Here is an 11026-nt window from a genome sequence, read left to right as displayed (position 1 = left end):
AAAAAAAAAAAAACAGGAAATAAATGTAAAAATGAACATCAACAAGTGTAGAAGAAGTGAGTACACTGTAGCAGCGTTAAAGCTTTGCTGAGAAAATCTTGAGGGAAAAGCATGTGCTTGTTACAGATGACAATCACCAATGACAGCTTGGAGAACTGTAGCCTCCCATTTTAGAGAGAAGTGACAGCTGCCAAAATAACTGAAATGACAATTACTAGTGCTGGTTTAGTTCAGCATTGTCACAAAGCCAAGAAGTAGCCCCCTTCCAATTTCAGTGCAAATTTACAAGCTTCCTTCAGTATGCAAAAAACACACATTTTCCATTTTTTATTTCATGGTAGCACCTCTTTCTCTGTATTACAACTTTCCACCTTGTTGCCTTTTACTACTTTCTGCTGAGGATATATAGTGATCAGAAAGGTCAACATGGTGGAAGGGTGATACAGGGGCACAGTAGCAAAGAGACTAGCATGAACGGAATGCTGTTCCAAGAAAAAAAATATGCACTCACCCATCTCTGAAGATCACGTCTCAGAGGCAAAACTCTACAAGAGAGGGAACTCCAACTAGAAATCCTTCCCCAGTTGCAGTCAGCCCTTAAATGAGGTCTAAGAGAGGTGCAGCCAGGCTCCACCCCTTCTGGTCACAAAGCTGAATTGCCTTCACCTGTGCTCCCAGGGATTACCAGGTCCTTTCCCCAGGTAATCAATCAGTTGTTCAGGCTGTACTCAACAGTTACCATACAGGACCTTAGCTCCATTACTGGTAATCTTTGTCACCTCATGGATGACAGCTTGTCTGTGCCTTCAAATAAGCTCCTACAGATTCTACCCCTCTCTATCTCCTAGTGCCAGGGAAAGATGCCCTCTTATATAGGAGAAAAAGAGGCTGAGATCTTTTTTCACTGCCACAAAGACTCTTTAACCCTCATCTCCCACTTTTCTCTCCTGAAAGACTGATTTCTGCATCAGTCTGTGAAAAGATTTCTGTGAAAAAAAGAAACAGACCTCTGTCCTCCATCACTGAGCTCCTTAATAGAGCTCCCCTCATGGACAAATAACAAGTAAAGTAAAAAGATTCTTTACAGTTATGTGGAACAAGATTTGCCATGAACTTACAAAAATACTGACATCACTATCTATTCACATGTGCACATGTGAGGGATCCCTGATATTATTTAAGTATTGTAAAGGTAGTAAGTCTCAAATATAATATAGAAATTTCCAATTGTAGATGAAATAACAATTTCCTTGGGAAAAAAAGCAACAACAACAAACACAGCAGTTATCTGAATTAATTTTTCTTTCTTTTGTCCATCCTGAGCTATATGTTCTTGAGTGTGTTAAACTTAGGAGATGTTACAGCTTCTTTTCTTGCACTAGAAGATAGAGAAAAAAGAGGAGGGCTGGAAACACAGTTACTGTCACATATTTAAGGAGATCAGGAGGTAAGAAACTATAGAAGTGATGCAGCAGGAATATTGAATATTCACAGTCTTTCAGGAAAAGCACTTCTTTATATATTTTCAATATTATTATATTTTTTATCTTTAATCTTTCTAGTCAAGTAGACTCAAAAAGTATCAAAGCAGACTTGATCCCTCACAGAGTAGAACAGAAGGGCATTCACCTGGCAGAACTGATGTTCAGCTCCGGTAGACAATTATGATAAAATATTTAAAAATGCAGTGATGTATAAATGCTCTCATTCTCATGCAGTCCTTTTGTTCTCTCTTCATGGCCCAATTAATAATCAATTATTTGAAATGAGTGTAGAAGAGCTTTAATTCCCCTTTGTCTGAGGACAACTTGTAGCTCCAGGACAGTACTTCAAGTTGAAAGTTTCATGGAGGGAAAATTTTCCCAGCCCTTTTAAAGCAGCTTAATTACAAGACTGCTATTCATTGCCTTCATTATTTTTTTCTGTGAGTTGACTATGGAGTGTAGATGTGTCATGCAAGAGTGTGAATTTGTTGAGAAATAGCATGGCTGAAAGTAAGATGTTTTAGCCTTTGATGCTCTACTGCCCATAGTTTTCCATGGGTCACTTGTGGTTTGAAAATGGACTTTCAGCAGTGAAAAATGGATTCTTGGCCCATAAGGAAATACTTCTTCTCACAGTTGTATACCAGGTATGTGGGAACCACTCTCGCATGAGATTCAGGCCACAGGAAGGCCTCTGCTGTCTGTTTCATAGGACAGCCCCACTGAGAAATTGCAGAGAAAAGCTCTGTCCACAAAATCCCTTAAAGTGAGGTTTTATGACAAGTTGTCTTCTACTAAGATTGTTAGCATAACAAATGTCATGCAAGTGTCATGCAAATGTCCATCAAAAAAGAACAATATTGATAAGCTTTTTTAGGGAAACTCAGCGCAGATTATCCTTCAAGGTCAATTTGTTTCCCACTGCTATGATTGTTTGGAGGACATTTGCTATTTATTTATCTTCTATTTATGAGAATAGAAGTAATTTGGCTTAAAAGCTAAATCAAGTCTAAGCTTTTCTCAAGTAAAGAACGGTGGATGTTTGAAAATAACTTTCATATAAATTCATGTGCTAGTATCTCTTATCAGTAGAGAAGACAGAGGTACACCCTTTTTTGATTCATTTCTAATTATCTGACAGCTAATATTTTCAACACTTTCTAGAAAAATTAGTAATTCCACATAAGCCTAGGTTAGATATCAGTCTCATTTGGCTGCTGCAGAGAATATAGCTTGGAAAGCCCATTTCCTGGCAAGTGTATAGTGCAAGAGGAATCAAGCAAGACTCTAGATGGTGAAGTTAAGACCACCTGCAGTGTAAACTGCAAACTTACCACTTACTGTTTTATACAGAAACTGGATCATTCTAATACAGTAAGTATTGTATTTTCCTGCTACTTGAAAATTTCCAGTTGAATCACTGGAATCAAAGAGGGAAGAAGAATGTTTTATTTTTTCTCTTGAGTTAATCTTCAGAGAGGCTTCTGTTTCTTGCTAACTAGTCTCACAGGATGCTATGGTCTATGAAAAAGTGTGGGAACATTTTTAATGGCATAAACATTTTCCTGATATGTCAAGATGAAAAACAATAGAATCAATCATCTCGATTTTAATTCATGAAAAATAGTCTGTGTTTGAAATGTGGGCAGACCCAGACAAGGACTCCAGGCACCAACTCTTGCCAAATACGTAATTCCTAACGTACAATATTTTTTGAGTTTGAATTCAAGTGCTGAGAGCTCCCATCTATGCACATTACTGTATCAAAATCTGAGAAACCTCACCTTGGCCAGAGTGTCGGAACAAGATCACACCAAGCAGGCGTTGTCACAGTATGTTGATAGAGTACTTTGCTGGTGGGATCTTCTACACTGTGATGCCTTGGAGGGCAGAGTGCTGACTGTTTGGGGCTGAAAAGTGGTTACTAGGATTGGTTCTAGGTTTCTTCCAGACCTTTTATTGTTCTTGTCTCAAAAATATGGATGAACATTGTTGGACCAATATTGCTAACATGAGCTCCTGAAGATAGTACTCTTCAGGAGAATTTAGCTCTGGGAAGATCTCATAGCAAAATGCGGCCAGGATGCTGAGGGAACTCACAGATACTACTGTTCCTGAGCAGCCCCCCAAGATTCACCAACTCTGCCCAGACCCAGGGCTTGCTGTCAGCCTCAGAGCTATCAGCATCCACTCTAAGCAAGGCTACAGCAGGGCCAGGTTCCAGCTGCCCACAGCTTTGCCCTGCTTAGCTCTGCTGAAACATGGGCATACATCCTTTTCTGGTACTGTCACCTAAGAGGCACCTAATGCCAGGTACTGCCCTAGTGCCCTTGACTGCTTGCCAGCTGTGGGGACCTCCTGATACTCCTGGGGAAACCTGTGCAATGCTGTCAGATGTCTGTGGGATTCACTGCATCCCAATAACATTATTAGAACATCCTGACCAACAAACAAAAGCAAGATAAGTGACTAGAAAAGACACTGTGGAGGTTTATTTCCCAGTATCCCATAGGAAAGACTTCAAAGCAGGGTAGTTCATCTTTGACATTTTTGAATCTCCTAACTCATGCAAGCTCCTCTGCATCTGGCTTCCATCCAGGCTTTTCTGAGAAGCGTCTCCTTCCCAAATCTATTTGCCCTCTGTGTACATTTCATCATTTTGTCCAATGTTTACTGCCAATGAATGTCAGGGTCCCAGTTATATACTGCTGGACACTGCTCCAGATGGACTGGAGAGAAGTGGCATAATAATCTGGAAAAGGAGAGGATTGAAGGTCCTGCTCAGTTTCCCATGAATGTTCTGGGGTAGCATGTTGGATGCCAAGAGCTTCAGCTGTGGCACTGATGTCACTGGTCTTTAGATAATCACAGTATCACAGAATTGTAGGGGCTGGAATAGATCTCTATAGATCACCGAGTCCAACCCCCCTGCTAAAGCAGGTTCTCTACAGCAGGTCACAAAGTTAGGTATCCAGACAAGTCTTTAATATCTCCAGAGAAGAAGACTCCACAACCTCTCTGGGCAGCCTGCCAGTGCTCCATCACTCTGACAGTAGGGAAGTCCTTCTGTTTGTATGGAATACAACTACTTGTACCCACTTCACTGGGAGATGTATACTCCTCAATAACAATCAACCAAACAGGGATGCTCCCTATCATCCCTAAAGAGCTCCACACAAAGTGATGCCACGAATGTTACAAGGAAAAGAGGACACCTCAGTCTTAGATCCATTTGAGAGAGTAAAATGCTTGAATATTTGCAATCTGTGAAAAGAAAATAGCAGAGTAAAGAACAGCGAGGCAGGAAGGGAAGTGGAAGAGGAGGATCTCTGTATGCTAAACTGATTCATGTAACTCTTTGTGAGCTTTCGAAAAGAATCAGCATCAGAAGCACTTAAATTATTTCTGCCGTTTCAGACCATTTCTCAGCTCATTTCTTAGATTATTTATTATTAATCACTAGTATTGTCATAATGTACCACTTTATTATAAATATTTCGGCTATGAAATTTCTGAAATGAACTGAACACCTATGCAACATGTGAAATTAAACACGGATTATTATTAAAAAACAATCTTGTTAAAAATAATGAGGGAGTAATAAACAATACCTTTATTTCTTTGTTGCCTTGCAGCCCAAGACCAAAAGCAAGATTTATAAACAAATATTTGCTTATAAATAAATTACACAGGAAAAATAAACAAACTCCAGGACTGGGTAGAAGGGATTTCACTATGAATAAAACATAGTTTACTATACTCTCTCTTTCTTCTGATGGGGAAAAAGAAGTATGTGTCATATCTCTGTTTTCGTTCACCTTTCTAACAGAGTTATTATGATCTCACAGGAAATGTGAAATTGATAGAAACTTTTCTCTCTAGTCATCCTGTCCAGTGCCTCAAGGTAACAAATTTAAGAAGCTGGCAGAGAAAACAACTGATCTACAACAATAGCATCCCTACTTTGGAAAAAGCTCTTGCCCTTCAAACAAAGGGTAAGTGTATGAAATGAAAAGCTGCGACTTAGTGTAAGGCAATAGAACTGCAAGATTACAAATCATACCAAAGATTGCAAGCAAAACATCAGCTTCTTTTTAATATTCTTGTCTTATTTCCCAGTTCAGATTATTTAACTTTTACTTGAGAATCAAGGAACTTCTGCCTAATCAGTTTTTCACATACGTTGGAAAGCTTATGTTTCCTTTTACAATTGTTTAGTTTGTCTTTCCTCCTCCCAGAGGCAAAAAAAAAAATACTGCCATCCTGTCCACATGATAATCAGAGAACGTGTGCTGCAAAGGCACATTTGTAGATCAGATTTACCAATAATCAGATTTACCAAAGAAATATTTGTATGGGACAGCAATGACCACATCAGCAGAAAGACAAGAAAATACCTGCATTGTTTCAGTATACCTGAAACAATGTACATGCAATGGAGACTGACATCTTCAAAATATTCATAACAATATTCAGATTCAAACAGGTGGCTTTTTTCCTCAATATTACAATACCATGACTATATGTTCAGTAATAGGATCCAGTTTCACACAGACCTTTTGTTTTCAGTTAGGTCACTAAACCAGTATGACCTGTTAAGCTACAGGAACTCACTGTTTCTATTGTACTGGTTATTTATTTTCATGTTTTTATGCAATTACTTGGTATTAACAGGCATGAACCTATGTCATCAAATCTGGCTTCTAGACAAGATCCGGGTGGGAATTCACAAACAGCAGCTGGGATGGGAAGGAAAAACAGCAATAACTACAATTAACATGGCCCTCGCATTTTTAAAGTAATTTCTTTCCAGGTAATTGCTGTATTAAAAACAGCAAATTAATTCTGAGGCTATATGTCACTCCTAAAGACCTTTTGGAGAATGAAAACTGAAAAAAGTGACAAACAAACCATGAGACTGTAGTTGTAGAAAATCCTTTAGACAACAAAAGACATTCATGGAAATGGTGTGGTCGTAGATAATAGAAATTATCTTTGACTGTTCTTTATTTCTAAGTACTATAAGTTTTAAGATACTGAAAGAAGATGTGGAAATCCAGTAGAATTTTTCCTAGTCTTAAATGGCTTGTTTAGTTTTGTTCTAGTTGCAGTACACAGAATAACATCTCTCTACCTCAAGAGGAGAAAATATCATGCTTCTGAAAATTCAATATGAGGTATTATCCGCTGTTTGGCATGAAATTAAACATAACATTGAACAGAATTATTGGCAGTACTGTCAATTCTTCTTTCTCTTTGGATTTCAGAATGTTTCACTGGTAAAAACAGTGTCATTCTACAAGTGGAGAAATGAGAAACTAAGGCACAGAGAAAGAAATGACCTGGATGAGTTACTTCAAGACAAAACTAAAGATCAAACTCAGAAGTCTTTCATTTTAATCAGTATCTACTTACAAGTTCATAGTTTTTACATCTTCTTCAGTCACAGATTTTTTTAAACGTACAGGGAGATCAGCACTAGGAAACAAAAGTTCTAACATAATGCAGATTACTGTGGTCTGACTTGTGTTTGGTTAAAATTCTTCAGAAATACAAAAATACATCTAAATGGGGGATTAGAATTCAAGCAAACTAAACAAAAACAACTAACATATTACATACTGTAATAACGGTTTATTAGATTTAGCCCTCATGTAGCCTCAGGGTTTTTTGTTTGTTTGTTTTTTTGTTTGTTTGTTTTTTGTTTGTTTTTTGTTTTTTGTTTTTTTTGTGTGTGTGTTAGATTATCTAAATAGATTTTTGCTTGCAGCACTTATGTTTGCATATCAACTTTGCCCAAACCTGAACAAAAAATTATCTCTAAGTGAAGAATTACAACTTTGATAGCCTCAGGTCTAATTCCAAGAAAAAAAAAATGTTACTGTCAGGAAACCTGCACTCATTTAGTGTACATTACTGAAAAGGTTTTGTCAGGAGGCCAGGAACTTGGAGAGCATCTCTTATGATACATAGCCTATGATCTAAGATAAAGCATCAGATCTCAGCAGAGTAAGCTCCCAAACTCATTTTGCTTTACTCTTGCAGTCCTGTCTATAAAGGACACTTCAATAAGGAGGGAACTCCTGGGGCATAAACCTTGTGTTGGGTTCCCAGGTGGTCAGAAACAAGTCTTGAAGGTTTGTGGCTTTATATGCTTCAGCAGGAAGGGGTAAGGGGATCTCTTTTGCCTGGCTGAGGAAAAGAAAAAGAAGAGGAGATAGGATCAGAAAGGAGCTTATACTCTTTAAAAAGGTTTTTCAGATATTTTGAATGACTGCTCTCATTTCCAACCGAAATCGCAGGATGAGCATTCCTCAGAAATCAGCCCTTTTGCTGCCATCGGCAGACTCATACACTCCCTGTTTAACTTCTCCAGCTGACAAAAGCTTGACACTTATTTGAAACAAGTTTCAACCCTGTCACTCTCCATACTGAGGAATACTTCAGCAACACAATACAAATAGTGCCTTTTCAGTTCACTTTTCAGGTCGCCACATGCCTTTCCAAAAGACTGAAGCCAATGTTATGAGCTCAGGAAATTAATCAAAGTTACAGACCCTGCCTCGCTCGAGCCAGCAGTAGGCACAGAGTGCTAGCTGCATACATGAGTGCAGGCAGTATCTTAGTCATTACTGCTCTAGGGATTGATTAAATGAATCAGCTCAGCAGAGATATCATGATAATCTGGAGAAATATGGAGATTGTTTCAAAGGATAAAGCAGAGATGTCATTAGACCACAGCTGTGATACAAAGAATATGAGTTTCTATTCTCTGGAATTTAGGTGTAAGGCAGTGCAAACATAGCTAACCTGAGAGTCCCTGCAGTGCAGAGATGGGCAGGCTGTGCCAGCAGTTAGGCAGAGCTCTGTCATCTGCCTGAGGGAGGATGAGAGAGCATACTTTGGGGATAGCAGTGCTAAGTAGACACTTAGCATACAAAAACAATAAAATTTTTGAGAGAAAAGAATGGGAAAAGAACCAAAGTGCCCAGAAAGATATCAGCTATTTGTTTCTAGAAGAAAACTCAGTGTTCAATCATAGAACAAATCCAAGAGGATTACTGTGCAGAAGATCTATAATTCTGTGATCCCATGACCTTTTGGTTTAGCAAAGTACTTATGTTTTATTTTGCAGATGTGATGAGTGCTCTTTGCAAATGGGCCGAGAAAATGCTTGTTAGTTGGGGGCACATTAACAATGACTCAGTTGCAGAAGGAAAAGAAGGGGTTTCAGTGACAGCTACACTGCCCTGCTTGCCAGGGTCTCAGGTGCGAGTCACTGAATATGACTTTCTCTCAGGAGAATTGCATTACAAGGCAAATGCAGTTCTGCCTAATTAAGTACTTGCTAAAGAATATCTCAACTGCTGAACAGCACTAAAGTCTTGCTGAAAGCTCTGATAAGTCTTTCAATAGCAACCTAATATTAAAGAGAAACAGGCAGCGACTAACATCTGGGTTTGAATGTTCACTTCTAACAGATTATATTTCCAGATATTTAGCAAAGATAAACAAATACATGGGTTTCACAGTTTGTTTTCAAATTAATGAAGCAAGAACTTTCTCGTGATATTTTATTCTGCCTTATTTTTTTCTTTCCTTTCCAGGGAACTCCGGCATATATCTGAGAGGACAATCAGGTGAGAATTAAAATAGCAGAGGAGGAAAAAAAACGTTGTCCAAATGTTTTGCAGTCTATTCTAGTAGGATTTAAGCATGAAATCTATATATATTTTAAAATTACTATTTGAGATGACAACATAGATGTATGAGCTTAATTTTGATTTCTTAGTTATTACTGAATCTTCCGACTTTTCTAATTCTACATATCATCGTTTCTTGTCATCACTGTTTTGAAAATCATGCAGTGCTATTGACAGGAATTCCGATCTCTGACTTTGAGGTGCAAGATCCTGCCAGCTCCCTTTGGCTACTGCAGAATTTGAATGTAAGCATCCATGACACTTGGGAGAAGTTCATCTGGGTAACAATGCTCCAACACAGTTTTCCTATGCTTTTCTAAATTGGCTGGATGCAGTGAAACTAGAATTTTGGAAAAAAATGATGGGAAAGCATTCTGGAAATATCAGAAAAAAAAAAATTGAATGTATTTCCTTTAAGCTCCTTGATAATAAACTTTTTTTATTATTAATTTTTGCAACGTCTGCTCTGGAAGAGTAGCACAGAACTAACATTCACAAAAAATGAGTCCATAAAATGCACTCAAAAGTATCATGCAAATTGAGATACTTGTCTCATTAGTTGCTTTTTAGGTAGTCACTTTATTCTTTCTGTAATAGCTAGGAATTTTAGACAAAACACAAGAAAGCAAGTTTTTCTACACAAACTGCTGGCTGCTTTAGAAAACAGCTGTTTTAATTATTTGTTTATCTAGCCTCCATGGCCTCCTTTTTTTCAAGGAAACATCTGAAAACAAGAAGGATGCTAAACCACTGATAAGCTCTGGAGTCAGACCTTGCTTTAAGTCACTAAGAGAAACTCTGAACTGTGGTTCTGACCCCTCAGCCAGAGTTACTGTTACTGCCCTTGTTAGGTATAATTAGAAATAAAGCTTAAGATATTGCAAGACTTTTTATGTAATACTCATTACAGCAGAGGGTTTCATCAAATGTATACCTTACTTATTTGGTGTATTTGTAAAGAAAGAACACATTAAAATGGTGAAATCTTTCTCCTGTCCTTGTCTGATGATGCATTTCTACCAGTTTTATCAAATGAAAAGACAAGAGAAATTTCTGGAGGAGCAACCTTGCTGGAGAATATGGCTGTTACATTTAGTCTGCTTGCAGCCAGGCTTGGGAAGGCCTCTCCAGCAGAGGTAAGGGCCTTTCTGTCACCACACAGAAACCCAAAGGAAAAGAAAATAAAGGCCTGATGTGCAGCAGCACCAATCTAGGCTTGCACTGCTTTACATAACAATATCACACTGTTCCCAGTTCTTTTTTCTAGAAATCCCAGAACTCAAGATAGGCAAGAATCATTATCTGAATAAAACTGTAATGCCAACTATTGCATCCAGACTATGCTATATTTAGGTTTCATAGATGTAGTCAGTGATGCTGGAAACATGTAGAGATCAAACAATGTATTACTTTTAAAAAGGAGGAAAATTTTACAGTATTTAGGTTTCTCTTGGCAATAAAATATTACTTTAAAGAATAGAAAGCAAACATGCTGAGAGAAAAATGACTTTTAATGTCTATATATTTTAATTTCATTGAGGATATATGTTTGGAAATAAGAAAAGTAGTTCTTTAAATTAAACCACATTTCACACTCGTTATTATTGTGTAAAATAAACACTCAAAAAAGAAAAGAGGAAGAATGCATAAAAGATTAAGATTTCCTTGCACGTTTCTCAATTGAGCTTACTAAATCACATGTGTCAGAAAAGTTGTGATGGCATAAATGAAGTTTATATGGGAATAACTATGACAGGAAGTACAAAGTAGTCACTAAACAGCAGAAGAAAAACTTCACAGAAAGGGGCTAATCCCAAATGAGTTATATCCTGTATTATT

The sequence above is a fragment of the Lagopus leucura genome, unplaced genomic scaffold (assembly GCF_019238085.1).
Source record: "Lagopus leucura isolate 7727_CA_CO unplaced genomic scaffold, USGS_WTPT01 Super-Scaffold_73, whole genome shotgun sequence".
In the NCBI taxonomy this organism is placed as follows: domain Eukaryota; kingdom Metazoa; phylum Chordata; class Aves; order Galliformes; family Phasianidae; genus Lagopus; species Lagopus leucura.
This window is presented reverse-complemented; position numbering follows the sequence as displayed.